Genomic DNA, 13,857 nt, shown 5'->3' on the forward strand with positions numbered 1-13,857 from the left:
TGTGGATTTATTTCTGGGTCCTCTGTTTGGTTCCATTGATCCACTATTCTGTTATTATGCCAGTACCATGCAGTTTTTAAAACTGTTGCTCTATAGGACAACTTAAGATCAGAAATGGAGATACCTCCAGAAGATTTTTTATTGTAGAGGATTGTTTTAGCAATTCTGGGTTTCTTGTTATTCCATATGAAGTTGAGAATTTTTCTTTCCAGGTCTGTAAAGAATTGTGTTGGTAATTTGATGGGCATTGCCTTGAATCTGTAGATTGCTTTTGGTAAGATGGCCATTTTTACTATGTTAATTCTGCCAAGCCATGAGCATGGGAGATCTTTCCATCTTCTCATATCTTCTTCTAATTCTTTCTTCAGAGATTTGAAATTTTTTTCATTCAAGTCTTTGACTTCCTTGGTTAGAGTTACTCCGAGGTACCTAATGTCATTTGTGGCTATTGTGAAGGGTGTTGTTTCCCTGATTTCTTTCTCAGCCCATTTGTCTTTTGTATACAGGAGGGCTAATGATTTTTTTGAGTTAATTTTCTATCCAGCCACTTTGCTGAAGGTGCTTATCAGTTGTAGGAGTTCCCTGGTAGAGTTTTTGGGGTCACTCATGTATACTATCATATCATCTGCAAATAGTGATAATTTGACTTCTTCCTTTCCAATTTGTATCCGCTTGATCTCCTTCAACTGTCTTATTGCTCTAGCAAGGACTTCCAGAACTATGTTGAAAAGATATGGAGAGAGTGGGCAGCCTTGTCTTGTCCCTGATGTCAGTGGGATTGCTCTAAGTTTCTCTCCGTTCAGTTTGATGTTGGCTATAGGCTTGCTGTATATCGCCTTTACTATGTTTAGATATGTGCCTTGTATCCCTGATCTCTCCAATATTTTGAACATGAATGGATGTTTGATTTTGTCAAATGCTTTTTCAGCATCTAGTTAGATTATCATGTGTTTTTTTTTTTTCTTTCAGTTTGTTAATATGGTAGATTACATTGATGGATTTCCGTATATTGAACCACCCCTGCATACCTGGGATGAAGTCTACTTGATCATGGTGGATGATATCTTTGATGTGTTCTTGTATTTGGTTTGCGAGTATTTTGTTGAGTATTTTTGCATCAATGTTCATAAGGGAGATTGGCGTGAGCTTCTCTTTTTTTGTTGGGTCTTTGTGAGGTTTAGGTACCAAGGTGACTGTGGCTTTACCGAATCAGTTTGGTAATGTTGCTTCTGTTTCGATTTTGTGGAATAGTTTGAAGAGAACCGGAGGTAGCTCTTTTTTGAATGTTCGGTAGAATTCTGAGCTGAAACCATCAGGTACTGGGCTTTTTTTGGATGGGAGACTTTCGTTGACTGCTTCTATTCCCTTGGGGGATATAGGACTATTTAATTGGTTTACCTGGTCCTGATTTAGCTTTGGTAAGCGGAATTGATCAAGAAAATTTTCCATTTCAATTAATTTTTAAATTTTGTTGCATATAGACTTTTGAAGTAAGTCCTAAAGATTGCTTGGATTTCCTCAGTGTCTGTAGTTATGTTCCCTTTTCATTTCTGATTTTGTTGATTTGGATGGTGTCTCTCTGCCTTTTAGTTAGCTTGGCTAAGGGTTTGTCTATCTTGTTGTTTTTCTCAAAGAACCAGCTCTTGCTTTCATTGATTCTTTGAATTGTTTTATTTGTTTCTAATTGATTTATTTCAGCCCTGAGTTTGATTATTTCCAGCTGTTTGCTCCTTCTTGGTATGTCTGCATCTTCTTTTTCTGGGGTTTTTAATTGAGCCAGTAAGTTGCTTGAATGAGCTGTCTCAATTTTCTTCTTGAAGGCACTTAGTGCTATGAACTTTCCTCTTAGCACTGCTTTCATTGTGTCCCACAGGTTCAGGTATGTTGTGTCTTCATTTTCATTGAGTTCTAGGAAGATTTTAATTTCTTTCTTTATTTCTTCCCTGACCTAGCTGTCTTTTAGTAGCAAGTTGTTCAGTTTCTATGTATGTGTAGGCTTTTTGCTATTTGTGTTGTTACTGAGGTCCAGCTTTATTCCATGGTGATCAGACAGGATATAAGGGATTATTTCCATCTTCTTTATCTGTTGAGGCTTGCTTTGTGACCAACTATGTGGTCTATTTTGGAGAAGGTTCCATGAGGTGCTGAGAAGAAGGTAAATTCTTTTGTGTTTGGGTGTAAGGTTCTGCAAATGTCTGTTAGGTCGATTTGATTCATGACCTCTGTTAGAGATATTGTTTCTTTGTTTAATTTCTGTTTAGTTGACCTGTCCTTTGTTGAGAGTGGGGTGTTGAAGTCTCCCACTATTAGTGTGTGGGGATCTATGTGTGCTTTAACTTTTATCAATGTTTCTTTCACAAATGTGGGTGCCCTTGTATTTAGGGCATAGATATTCAGGATTGTGATGTCTTCTTGGTGGAATTTTCCCTTGATGAGTATGAAGTGTCCTTCCCCATCTCTTTTCATTATTTTTGGTTGAAAGTCTATTTTATCAAATATTAGCATGGCTACTCCTGCTTGCTTCTTGCGTCCATTTGCTTGAAAAGCCGTCTTCTATCCCTTTACCCTCAGGTAATGTCTATCTTTGTGACTTAGGTGTGTTTCTTGTATAGAACAGATTGCTGGGTTTTGTTTACACATACATTCTGTTAGTCTGTGTGTTTTTATTGGAGAATTGAGTCCATTGATATTGAGAGAGAGTAATGACCAGTGGCTGTTAGAGCCTTTGAATTTGATGTTGGCTGTGGTCATAAGGTTGTGTGTTTGGTTGCTTTTTGTTTTACTGTAGTGGGGTTATTTATTTCCTGTGTTTTCTTGAATGCAGCTAGCTTTCTTGGGTTGTATTTTCCCTTCCAGTGTCTTCTGTAATACTGGATTTGTTTGTAGGTATTGTTGAAATTTGTTTTTGTCATTGAATATCTTGTTTTCTCCGTCTATGAGGACTGAGAATTTTGCAGGGTATATTAGCCTGGGCTGACATCTGTGTTCTCTTAGGGTCTGCCTGATATCTGTCAAGGCCCTTCTGGCTTTCATAGTCTCTGTTAAAAAGTCAGGTATGATTCTAATGGGTTTGACATTATATGTTACTTGGCCTTTTTCTCTTGCAGCATTTAGTATTTTTTTCTTTGTTCTGTATACTTACGGTTTTGATTATTATGTGGCGAAGATTTTCTTTTCTGGTCTAATTTCTTGGGTGTTTTACAGGCCTCTTGTATTCTTATTGGTCTCTCCTTTAAGTTGGGGAAATTTTCTTCAATGATTTTGTTGAAAATATTTTCTGGGCCTTGGTGCAGGGAATCTTCTTTTTCCTCTATTCCTATTATTCTTAAGTTTTGTCTTTTTATGTTGTCTTGAATTTCTTGGATGGTCTGTGTCAGGAATTTTTTAGATTTAACATTTTCTTTGACAGATACATCTATTTCTTCCATTGTATCTTCCACACCTGAGATTCTTTCTTCCATTTCTTGTAGACTATTGGTTATACTAACCTCTGTAGTTCCTGCTTTCTTCTCCTAAGTTCTTTCTCTCCACAATTTCTTCCATTTGTGTTTTTTTTTTTTTTTTAATTTTTCCAATTCTATCTGCAGGTCTTGAGCTATTTTGTTGGTTTCCTTATCCTGTCTGACTGTATTTTCATGTTTTTCCATCAATTCCTTCAGCTGTTTGTTTGAACAATCCACTGTTTCTTTTATTTCATTCAGTGATTTAAGCATTTCCTCTCTAAAGGCCACAGACTGTTTGGCTGCAGCTTCCTGTATTTCTTTACGGATGGCCATAATCTCCTTGTTTTTAATTTCCTCCATTTCTTTAAGGATAGCCATGATCTGTTTGTTTTTATCTTCCTCTAATTCTTTTCCTATTTTATTTGTCTTCTCTGTTATATTCTTTATGAGTGTAAATGTTAGGTCATCTCCTTGAATTTCATTTATGCTGGGGTGTCTAGGGCTATTTGCCCCTGGATAACTGGGTTCTGCAGATGCCATATTTCTCTGGCTTTTGTTGGTTCAACATTTATGCTGTCCTCTACCCATTGGGCTATCTTAGTTGTTTGAATTTAGTTTCTGGTTGTTCCTGGACTCTTGTAGTGGAGAGAATCCCTTTGGCAGGAAGATGTTTTTTTCCTCAAGGAAGCCTTTCCAGCTTTTTGGTATAGTCACTGGATGTCCGGTGTTTTTCAGGAGTTGATACAGCTCACCTCAGACATAAAGACCTGGGCAGTAACTGTGGTCCTGATTAGTCGAGAGGGCTCTCCTCTCACTGGGAGAAGTCCTGGAGACAGCTGCCCTCCTTTCTGTGTTTCTTGCTGTAAATTTAGTGATCAACTGCTGTAACCTGTGTGTCCCTTGGTTTGGTTGGTTTGGTTAGGGAGAACTGGTTGCCCCTTGGAGCAGTATCTGGGGTGGTTGATCTCAGGGTTCCAGGTATTTTGTAGGAATGAGGTTGGGCTCTGTGCCCCAGAACCCAAGAGGTAATCTGTGGCGGGTAAGTACTGCTCTGGTGTCTTGGGGTGCACAGTTCTGCCTGTAAGGTGTATTTGGTACAATTCAGGCCTCTGGGCTGGTAGAGCAGGTGCTGAGTTTCCATCACTCTGTGCTCCCTGTTTGGGCCCAGATCTGTGATGGCTGTGCGTACTCACCTGTCTGCGATCTGCAGGCTGCTAGACTTTCCCTAGGTGACCCCAGCAGCACGGTTTCTTCCTTCCCTGTGTGGTCCTCTCTGGACAGGGGTTCCCAGTCCCTGTTATACTGGGGCACGCAGCTTGTCTGTACCACTGAGCTGAGCGATTAGCTTTCATGCATGGCAGGAGCTTAGTTGTGTTGGCAGTGGGTACCTGCCGTCCTAGAGACCTTTCTGGGTAAAGATAGGGTGACCCATGATCAGTCTGGCAACTTTGTTTCCCAGTGGGGTCCCCCCACGACTGGGACTCCCAGCCTCAGGCACCCTGTGCTCACGGATCAGCCTGGGAAAGTGATTGGACATGGACGCTTATGGCTCCAGCCCGGAGACACAAAGCCCGCATTACCTGAGATTTCTTCCGGGTTCTGGCTGTGTAGCCGTGAGTGGATCCAACCGATTCCCACACTGTGGGAGCCTTCCCTCACCTGGGAAACACGATTGATGTAGTTTCAGGGCCCAGAGTTCAGCCTCCTGGTTTCTGCATGGCGAGTGCTGTCCTGCTTCTCAAACGCGGTGCTCTACCGGCGCCGCCATCTTGGCTCCTCGGCTTTCACCTGTTTATGACATTATTAAATGTCCCTTTCAGCCAATCAGATTCTTTTAGGTGCTTGTTAAACCCAACAAGCATTCATCATATCCTTTATCCAGATCCCAAACCTTTACTCCTGTTTACCTCTGTGCCAATGTCAGGTAGGAAATGAAACTTTAATGTTTATTTAATTGGAGAGCTTCCTAAATAGGAAATCTTCAACATGATGTGGGATTATGGGCAATGTACCAAATGACAAGGTGGTCTTCTACTGTGGTCTTGTATCTGAAACTTCCTAGTTTGTGATTTTGAACTGAGCAGTTACTCCTGTACTCAGTAAAAGTACCTTCACATTCTTATTGGTATAATAGGCTGGCAGGTCCTAGTGTTCCCTGGATTATTGAAACTTTAAGAGCTAGAATAGAGAAGGAGACCAGACAATTCCTGGGACTGGTTTAGCTGAAACAGAGAAATATGAGAGTATGAAAAAGGAGAACTAAGGGGTAATAAACTATTTGACAGCTGATGCTGTTCCACTCTAGTGTTGCCAACCCTCAATGAGCAGGATTCCCTGGCTGTCCTGGATGGATTGGCAGCTATGTCCTCCTCAGTTGTCAATGGAGAAGCCTTCTGGTCTTCGAGTTTAGAGTTAAAACTGGGCCTTCAGGACACAGAAATGTGTCTGTATTATATGCCTAGAATACAGGAGCAGCTGTCTTGCCTTATATGGTCCTCCCCACAAACTGTCTGAACATAGTGTTAGTACCAGGTGTGCTTGTTCAGAGGTTTCACCTGGTTTCTTGGGGTTTGAGGTAGCTGGGTAACCACTAGTTCATGGCTAGTATTCTCTGGTACATAATGAGATCCTGGAAATCATGCTTTACAAAATCAAACTCTGCTCTCATTTTGCAGAATCATTTCTTTAGCAGAATTCTTTGTAGAGGGTTGTAAACATATTATTTTTATTGCTTATGTTGAATTTCATATAATACACATTATACTCCTTTCCTTTGCTCCCAGGCTCACATTCATACCCATGTGTCACAATAAAAATTTTTTCTTTAAAATACATCACTTGAAGTATGTGTTATTCATATACTCACTGTAAAATGTTCAGAGTTGCAAGGCCAAATCCTTTAAAGAAAACTGAGTTCATCCTTGCCACTCCCTGAAACTACCCCCGAGGAGAAGCCATCAGTCCTGAAAAGCTCTATATATCATCACCTTGATAACAGTTTTTCTAATGTATTTATTTTTTAAGTTTTTATTTAAGTTTTTCTTATGTATCTGACCTAACTTATCAGGACTCATTATTTCAGGATGCATTATCTTCCTCTATGTCTGGTTCTCAGGGCATTGTTCTTGTGTCCTCAGTTCTCTCTACCTAGGACACTCTTCCTGCCTAGTCTCCTCCAGGATTCGCAGAGCTGTGAGTGGAGGTAGAATTCCTTTGGTAAATTCCATTTTTAACTGGGTGTTTTAAGGTCTCTCTCTACATATTATAGGACTTTGGGCCTCTGTATGCAATCCCATTTGATGCAGAAGGAAGCATCTCTGTGGATCCAAGAGCATGGCACTGATCTAATAGTTGAGGGCAACAGCAACATATTTTAATAACAAGATCCTGGATTGTTTGAAAATTTCCATTGGATGCCCTGGACTAACAACTCATTTAACTGCCACCCAAAACCCCTAGTAGTACATTGGTCAGGTCACAATAGAGGGCTTATTGGAACTTTACCACACACTATTAGGAGACCTCCTAATAAGTGAATACTTACCATATTTGTCTTTCTGCATTTTAGTTCACCCAGGATGATATTTCCTGATTTCATCCATTTGCCTAAATATATATCATGAAGTCATTTTCTTAGCTGAATAATACTCTATTATTGAAGTATTCCACATTTTCCCCAAAGGAGATTGTCAGTCCTGTTCTTTAGTCCTGTTGATATGCTCAGACTTTTATTATTGTACTGAATGACAAACTATCAGGATAATTATGTTCTTTTAGCTGAGAATTTCCTCCATCTTCTTCTGCTTTCTGGTGAATTGAATTGCAATGTCCCCTTGAAGCTAATGTATGTACATGTGGAGTCTCCAGTAAGGAAATGTGTTAGGAGTTATGGCCTTGTTAGATTATATCTTTTGTTTCCCTAATCTCTTTCTCAGCTCTTTTGGCTTTTGTATAAAGGAGGGCTACTGATTTTATTGAGTTAATTTTGTATCCAGCCACATTGCTGAAGGTGTTCATCTGCTGTAGGATTTCCCATGTAAAATTGTTGGGTTCATCAGATATACTGTCATAAAATCTGCAAATAGTGTTACTTTAATTTCTTCCTTTCTGATTCCTATTCCCTCTATCTTGTTCAAATTTCTTATTATACTAGCAAGGACTTCCAGAATTATGTTGAAGAAATATGGAGAGAGTGCACAGGCTTGCCTTGTCCCTGATTTTAGTGGGATTTATTTAAGTTTCTCTCAGTTTAGTTTGATGTTGGATGTAGGCTTGCTGTATATTGCCTTTACTATATTTAAATATGTGCCTTGTAACACTGATCTCTCCAATACTTTAAAAATAAATGGAAGTTTGACTTTGTCAAATGCTTTTTCCACATCTTAAAAGATTATCATGTGGTTTTTCTCTTTTGTTTGTTAATATGGTGACTCACATTGGTGGATTTGCATACATTGAACCACCCCGGCATACATGGGATGAAGACTACTTGGTCATAGTTGATGATATCTTTGATGTGCTCTTTTATTTGGTCAAAGACATAATGTACCTTGGTGTGACTGTAACCAAGGAAATCAAAGACTGGTATGTAAAAAATTAAAGACTCTGAAGAAAGAATTAGAAGACGCTATCAGAAGATGGAAAGATCTCCCAAGCTCATGGTTTTGTAGGGTATACATTGTGAAAATTGCCATCTTACCAAAAACAATCTACAAAGTCAATGCAATTCCCATCAAATTACCAACACAATTTCTTACACATAGTGAAAGAAAAATTCTCAACTTCATATGGAAAAACAAGAAACCTAGAATTGCTAAAACAATCCTCTGCAATAAAAGATCTTGTGGAGGTACTTGATCTTAAGCTGTACTATAGAGCAACAATAATAAAAACTGCATGATACTTACATAGAAACATAACTGTGGATCAATGGAACCAAATAGGAGACCCAGAAATAAACCCACTCACTATGGACACCTCATTTTAGACAAGGATGCCAAAACCATACAATGGAAAAGAGATAGCATCTTCAACAAATGGTGCTGGTCTAACAGGATGTCTACATGTACAAAAATGCAAATAGATCCATAATTATCACCCTGAACAAAACTAAAGTCCAAGTGGATCAAAGTCCTCCACATAAAACCAGACACATTAAATCAATTAAAAGGAAAAGTGGGGAAGAGCCTTAAACTCATTTGCATAGGAACAAATTCCTGAACAGAACACCAACAGCACAGGGTCTAAGAGCAACAATCAGGAAATGGTACCTCATGAAACTGAAAAGCATCAGATGGTAACTCATACTGGAGAGGTTGTGGGGAAAAGGAAACCCTCCTCCATTTCTGGTGGGAATGTAAACTTTTACTACTGCTGGTGGGAATGTAAACTTTTACAACCATTCTGAAAATCAGTGTGGCTCTCTGTCAGACAAGTAGGAATAGTGCTTCCTCAAAATCCAGTTATACCTCTCCTAGGCACATATCCAAAAGAGAGTGAAGTATACATTATGTACATTTCCTCAACCATGTTTGTAACGGCTATTTTTTTGTAATAGGCAGAACCTGGACACAACCCTTAATTCCCAATCTAAGAATTCATACATAAATTGTGTACATCTAAACAATAAAATATTACTTAGCAATAAACAATCAAGGAAATTATGAAATTTTCAGGTAAATGTTGGGAACTGGAAAAGATCATCTTGAGTGAGCTATTCCAGAAGAAGAAAGACAAATGGTACATACTCACTAACAGACATATAAGATAAACCTACTAAAATTTGTACATGTAAAGAAACTAATCAAGAGGGAGGGCTCTTGCTAAAAGGCTCAATCCCCATCCTCAAAGACAAAGAGGATGGACATCAGAAGAAAGAGAAAAGATAAAACAAGTTAGGAGTGTGCCAAAGAGGGCTTCTGCTCTGCAGGGCCTATCAAAGCAAATGCTGAGAATTATAGCCAACTGTTGGCTGGAGTGCATGGAATCTAATAAAAGAAGTGGGAAATAGTAAGATCTGGTGAGGACAGGAGCTCCATAAGGAAAGTAACAGAACCAAAAAATCTGAGCACAGTGGTCTTTCCTGAGACTCATGGTCCAACCAAATACCATGCATGGAGATAACCTAGAACTCCTGTAAAGATTCAGCCCATTGCAGTTTAATGTCCAAGAGGGTTCTATAGTAATTGGGGCAGGTTCTGCCTCTGACATGAACTGATTGTTCCACTGCTTGAAAACCACAACCCTGATGGGGAAGCAGCTTTACTCCTCATGAAATATGATAGACTAGCATCAGAAGAAAAGAGAGGAAGTCCTCCCCTATCAGTGGACTTGGGAAAGGGTATGAGTGGACAAGGAGAGGGATGGTGGGATTGGGAGAGGAGTAGTGAGGGAGTTTTGGGGAGATAAAATTGAATAAAGTGTAAATTATAAAAATTAAAATGAAAAAAAAATAAATATAATTTCTTTTGGAGTTATACTAAAGGTCTTGGAGGTTGATAAGCCAATAAAAGTGACCATACAGAATGGAGTCTCTATCTCAAGGTCTCTGTCAATTCATATTATTGTTTCTGTTGGTCTTGGTCTTAATGTTTCTCAATCTGTTTCTCTAGCTCTTTCTCTCTGTCTCCCTCTATCTCCCTTTCTCTGCCAGCAGCTTGTGATTCAGTATGAAAAGCTTGCAGTTGTGCTGAAGAACTACAACAAGATGACTGCTTGCTGACATGACATCATTGAGAGTTTCTGTAAAACTATAAGCCAGGTCCTAGTTAAACAATTTTTGTTCAAAGATTTGCCTTGGTCAAGGAGCGTTTTCCCAGTAAGGAATTCATTAACTGAGGACATATCTGTTCATTTAACAAATAATAATGGAATTTGTGATAATATGAAAGTCACATGTCAAGGACACATGACTTTAATTACCACTTGAAAGAAATAATGTGACCATTTTCCTGAACTAAGACTCTCGGACACAGGAACTGACATCTCCAGTTTGTGTGCTTTCAGCTTCCCAGGTGGAAGCATGTAGCGCTGCTCAGACTTTCTCTCAAGCAGGCTGTCCACTTGGCCCTTTCAATAATTGGGTCCTGAAACACTTACTGGCTTTCACCTGTTTCATGACATCATTCTCCATCTCAGCCAATCAGCCCCTGAGAGAATCTTGAGTTTTCCATGCAGATGAGTAAACATACTTTCTTCAGTGTCCAGTCTCTGTGATCCTGTGCACAAGTGATTTTTTTTTTGAAACCCAACAATCCTTTATCTATTTCCTTCATCCATTTCCCACAACATTACTCCTGTTTACCTCTGTGACAATGTGAGGTAGGCAATTAAACTTTAATGTTTATATAATTGGGCAGCTTCCTAAGCAGGAAAGCTTCAAAGTGATGCAGTTTAAGGTGATTGTGCTGAATGACAAGGTGGTTTACTACTGTTGTCTTGTATCTGAAATTTCTTAGGTTGTGACTTTGAACTGTGCAGTTCCTCTCATACTCACTAAATTTACCTTCATAATATTATTGATATCATAGGCTGGCAGGGTCTAGGGTTCCCTGGAATTTCAGTTTTTAAAAGCAGAGAAAAAAGAAGGAAACTAGACAATTCCTGAGACTGGTTTGGATAAAACAGAATATAATATAAGATAAACCTACTAAAATATACCTATAAGGTGAGTGTAAAGGGAAAACTGTGGTGCAAGATATTATTTGAGAGCTATTGATGTTCCACAATAGTTTTGCCAACCCTCTATAAGCTGGACTGTGATGGCTGACCTGGCTGAATCAGCAGCTATGTCCTACTAAGTGGTCAGGGAGGAACCACCTTGGTAGTGGGGTTTACAGTTAAAACTGGGCCTGCAGATGTGTCCTCCAGACAGACTCTCTAAACTTAGTGCTGGTGTCAGGTCTGATTATTCAGAAGTGCCAACTTAGCTCATGGGGTCTGACGGAGCTGACCTAGCTTCATGGCTAGGATTCTCTGCTACATAATAAGTTCTAGTTAAGCATGCCTTACAAAGTCAAACTCTGCCCTCCTGTAGCAGAATCATTTCTCCATGTTAAAAATCAGTGTAAAAGTTGTCAACATATTATTCTTATTGATTATCTGGGAATTTCACATAACATACATTACACTACTCTTCCATTACTCCCTGGTTCAAATTACTACACATGTCACATTAATTTTTTTTTCTTTCCTTTAAAAAAGATCAATTGAAGTATGTGTTGTTAATTTACTCATTGGAATAAGATCAGAGTCTCAGTGGCAGGTCCCTTAAAGAAAATTAAGTTCATCTTTGCCACACACTGGCACCACACCCAATAAGAAGCCATCAGTCCTGAAGAGTTCTATACCTTATCACCTTGATCATTTCTTATGTATTTATTTATTATATGTTCAACTTGTATGCTCTCTGCTGTCCCCTCCCTCTTCTGCTTCTACTCACCCTCCTTCTTCTACCTCTATACCTTTTCTCTAGTTGCCTGATAGGGGAGGTCCTCCTCACCCTTCTATCTGAACCTAGTTTATCAGGTCTCATCAAGGCTGGCTTCATTATCTTTCTCTGTAGTCTGATTCTCAGGTCATTGTTCTCCTTGTATACTCAATTCACTCTACTTATGACACTCTTCCTTCCTTCTCTCCTGAAGGCTGCCCAGAGTTCTGAGAGTAGAGAGAATTTCATGGGTAAATCTCATTTAGAGCTGGGTATTCTAAGAACTTTGAATAATATTGGAATGTGAATCCCTGTATGCAATCCCATTTAATGCAGAAGGAAGCATCTCGTGGATCCATGAACATGGCACTGACCATTTGAGGGCAGAGAGCAACTTATTTTAAAAACAACAACCTGGGTTGCTTGAAAATTTCCATAGGGTGCCCTGGCCCAACAACTAAATTAACTGCCACCTAACCCCCCTGGTAAACTGGTTTGGTCACAATAGAGGACCTATAGGAACATTATCCTCCACCATTAGGAGACCTCCTAATAGTGAATACATATCATATATGACTTTCTGCATTTTAGTTACTTTAACCAGAATAAATTTCTCCTGGTTCCATTCATTTTTCTGAATATATATCTTGATGTCATTTTCTTAACTGTATAATACTCCATTATGGAAATATTCCACATTTTACCCAAAGGAGACTGTCAGTCATGTTCTTTAGTCCTTGGACATTGCTGGGACATTAATCATTGAACTGAATCATAAACTATCAGGATAACTATGTTCTTTTAGCATGGAAGTCCCTCCATCTTCTTCCACTTCTTGGTGATTTGAATTGCAATGTCCAGTTGAAGCTCATTTATTTATATTTGGAGTCACAGAGAGGAAATGACTGGGAAGTATTTGGAGTTATGTCCTTGTTAGACAATATAATATATTTTGTATCCCTAATTTCTTTCTCAGTCTTTTTGTCTTTTGTATACAGGAGGGCTACTGATTTGTCTGTGTGTGTGTGTGTGTTAATTTTGTACCCATTCACTTCCATGAAGGTTTTTATCAGCTGTAGGATTTCCCATGTTGAATTTTTAGATTCACTTAGAAAAATCTATCATAAAATCTGCAAAGAATGATACTTTGACTTCTTCCTTTCTGATTTCTATCCCCTTGATCTATCCCCTTCAACTTTCTTTATGTACGAGCAACGACTATAGCCAGAACTATGTTGAAGAGATATGGAGAGAGTGGCCAGCCTTGCAATATTTTTTATTTCAGTGGGATTGCTTTAATTTCTCTCAGTTTAGTTTAATGTTGGCTATAGGCTGGTTGTTTGTTGCGTTTACTATGTTTAGATATGAGCCTTGTACCCTAGTTCACTCCAATACTTAAAACATGAATGGATGTTTCACTTTGACAAATGCTTTTTCCACATCTAAAGAGTTTATCATGTGCCTTTTTTCTTTCAGTTTGTTAATATGGTGGATCACATTGATGGATTTCCAGATATTGAACCACCCCTGAATACCTGGGATGAAACCTACTTGAACATAGTGTGTGATATCTTTGATGTGTTCTTGTATTTGTTCAAAGACATAATGTAACTTGGTGTGACCCTAATCAAGCAGGTCAAAGATTTGTATGAAAAAAATTTCAAGACTCTGAAGAATGAAATAGAAGAAGATATCAGAAGATGGAAAAATCTCCCATGCTCATGGCATGGCAGGATTAACATAGTAAAAATGACCATCTTACCAAAAACAATCTACACATTCAATGCAATTCCTATCAAATTACCACAAAATTTTTTACAGGGCTTGAAAGAAAAAGTCTCAACTTCATATGGAAAAAGAAGAAACCCAAAATTGCTAAAACAATCCTTTACAATAACATATCTTTGGAAGATAACAGCATCCTTGATCTCAAGCTATACTATAAAGCAACAGTAATTAAAAACTGCATGGTACTGGCATAGAAAC

Source organism: Meriones unguiculatus (genome assembly GCF_030254825.1).
Source record: "Meriones unguiculatus strain TT.TT164.6M chromosome Y unlocalized genomic scaffold, Bangor_MerUng_6.1 ChrY_unordered_Scaffold_25, whole genome shotgun sequence".
Taxonomy (NCBI): Eukaryota; Metazoa; Chordata; class Mammalia; order Rodentia; family Muridae; genus Meriones; species Meriones unguiculatus.